This window comes from Hoplias malabaricus, unplaced genomic scaffold (assembly GCF_029633855.1).
Source record: "Hoplias malabaricus isolate fHopMal1 unplaced genomic scaffold, fHopMal1.hap1 scaffold_60, whole genome shotgun sequence".
Classification (NCBI taxonomy): Eukaryota; Metazoa; Chordata; class Actinopteri; order Characiformes; family Erythrinidae; genus Hoplias; species Hoplias malabaricus.
In genome coordinates, this window is record NW_027101071.1 from 285900 (window position 1) to 287906 (window position 2007).

The 2007-nt window shown below is 62.4% G+C and overlaps 1 non-coding gene and 1 pseudogene across 1 annotated transcript; both read left to right on the forward strand.

The window, feature by feature from the left end:
* The first annotated feature begins 559 nt into the window (after positions 1 to 559).
* LOC136684488 (5.8S ribosomal RNA) lies at positions 560 to 713 on the forward strand. The gene has a single exon (XR_010799683.1). It is a non-coding gene; the product is annotated as a 5.8S ribosomal RNA (ribosomal RNA).
* Positions 714 to 985: 272 nt separating this feature from the next.
* Positions 986 to 2007, forward strand: part of LOC136684491 (28S ribosomal RNA) — a 4391-nt pseudogene continuing 3369 nt past the window's right edge.

Consider the following 2007-nt stretch of genomic DNA (forward strand, 5'->3'; position numbering starts at 1 on the left):
ACGGGGTTGGAGCGGAGCTTAAGAGCGCATGCAAATACCCCGATGTTGGCTTCGCAGAGACGGACCGTATAATAGTCTAAGGCCGGTGCGCGAGTTGAAGGGGCCTCACGAACCCCGGATGCGTTTAAACACCCGAAGGAGACGGCCGGTGCCCGCCGGTCCTGACTAGGTGGGATCTACCCAGCGCCTTCCCCTAAGCGGGGGACTTGGGAGCGTACCACCGGGCCTCGCTCATACCCTCCGGGGTGGAGAGCTTGGCTTTGAGCGCACGCCTGAATGCCTTAGACCGGGACCCGTAACGCAGCGAACCAAACCCTGGGCCTCGCCGGGAACGGTGGGGCCTAGACCCGGTCTCCTAAACCACGTAAGTCTCGGGCACCTACTCGGGCGATCGTCCCCCGGGCCGTAACTCCTCGGTCCGGTGGTGACGCCCAGGTTCAATGACCTTCCCCCCTCCACGGGGGGGAAGGCACCCGGCTTGAAATATTGTCAAACGTTGTCTCGTGTTCGAATGGCTTCCTTCGCCCGGCCTGTAACGGGCCGGGCACAAACCTCATACAACTCTTAGCGGTGGATCACTTGGCTCGTGCATCGATGAAGAACGCGGTAACCTGCGTTAAATAATGTGAATTGCAGAACACAGATCATCGATATTTCGAACGCACATGGCGGCCGCGGGGGTCCATCCCGCGGCCACGCCTGTCTGAGGGTCGGTTTACCCATCGATCGGTCTTCCTAGACCGCGGCTGGGAGTTCGCAGGGCCTCCACCTCGGACGGCCCTTCGTCTCCCTAAACCCAGACTCGGGCCTTAAACCCGACGTGTGGCGAGAGCTCCGGACGTAGGGAGAGCCATTAGGTCCGGGTCCAATCCGTCATAGTCTCTCCCCGCTGGGCTCTCCGCCGCCGTCGGAGAGTGGGTACCGTAATACGGCGAGCGGCCGGGGGGTTCGCGCCCCCCGCGCCCCGCAAAACAGTCTCGTAGTGCGACCTCAGATCAGACGAGACAACCCGCTGAACTTAAGCATATCAGTAAGCGGAGGAAAAGAAACTAACAAGGATTCCCCTAGTAGCGGCGAGCGAAGAGGGAAGAGCCCAGCGCTGAATCCCACTTTCCCCTGACCGGGGTGGGCCGGGAAATGTAGCGTACGGAAGTCCGTTTGGTCTCGGTGCGGACGCGGGACCAAGTTTTGCAAGGAAGTGTCTTCCGCAGATGGTGAAGGCCCGGTATTGTCCCGCATCCCGCCGGGTAGATCGGGCTTCCCGGAGTCGAGTTGCTTGTGAATGCAGCTCAAAGTGGGTGGTAAACTCCATCTAAGGCTAAATACCGGCACGAGACCGATAGCGAACAAAGTACCGTGAGGGAAAGTTGAAAGCAGTACTTTGAAGAGAGAGTTCAAGAGAGCGTGAAACCGTTGAGAGGTAAACGGTCGGGGGACCGAGAAGACCCCCCCGGGGGATTCAGCCGGGCGGACGGCCCGCGCTCGTGTGGTTCCGTGGCTCGGAGGCGAGTTCATCCGGGCGAGAGTGGGGGCGACCCCACTCCCTGCTCGGCCCTGAGCTTCGCCTCTCGACTTCGGGCCTCTCGGGCGTACGAAGGCTCGGCCCGTCAGGTGTACTTCCCCCCGCGTGGTGGGTGAGTCGCGACCGGCTCCGGTTAGGCTTGGAAGGGCCCGAGGGTGAAGGTAGGTCCGTCCGGAGAAGGGAGCCCCACGTGGCCCCCGGACACGGGCGTTCCGCTACAGCCCCTCGCTCCGACTTCGCCGATAACGCCGGGGCCGCGGAGTAATGTCCTTTCCGCGTTTTCCCCTCCTTCGGGATGGGGATGGGGCCCCCCCTGATCGTTCGGACGAAAGCGGGCCGGTTGGGCTGTCCTCAGCCCCGGGCTAGGCCCGCTACGGCAATACGGGGGGTGATCCAGGCCCACAGCCAAAACGCCTAAGGTCAGCGGCTAAGTTCGGACCCCGACCGACCCGTCTTGAAACACGGACCAAGGAGTCTAACGCGTA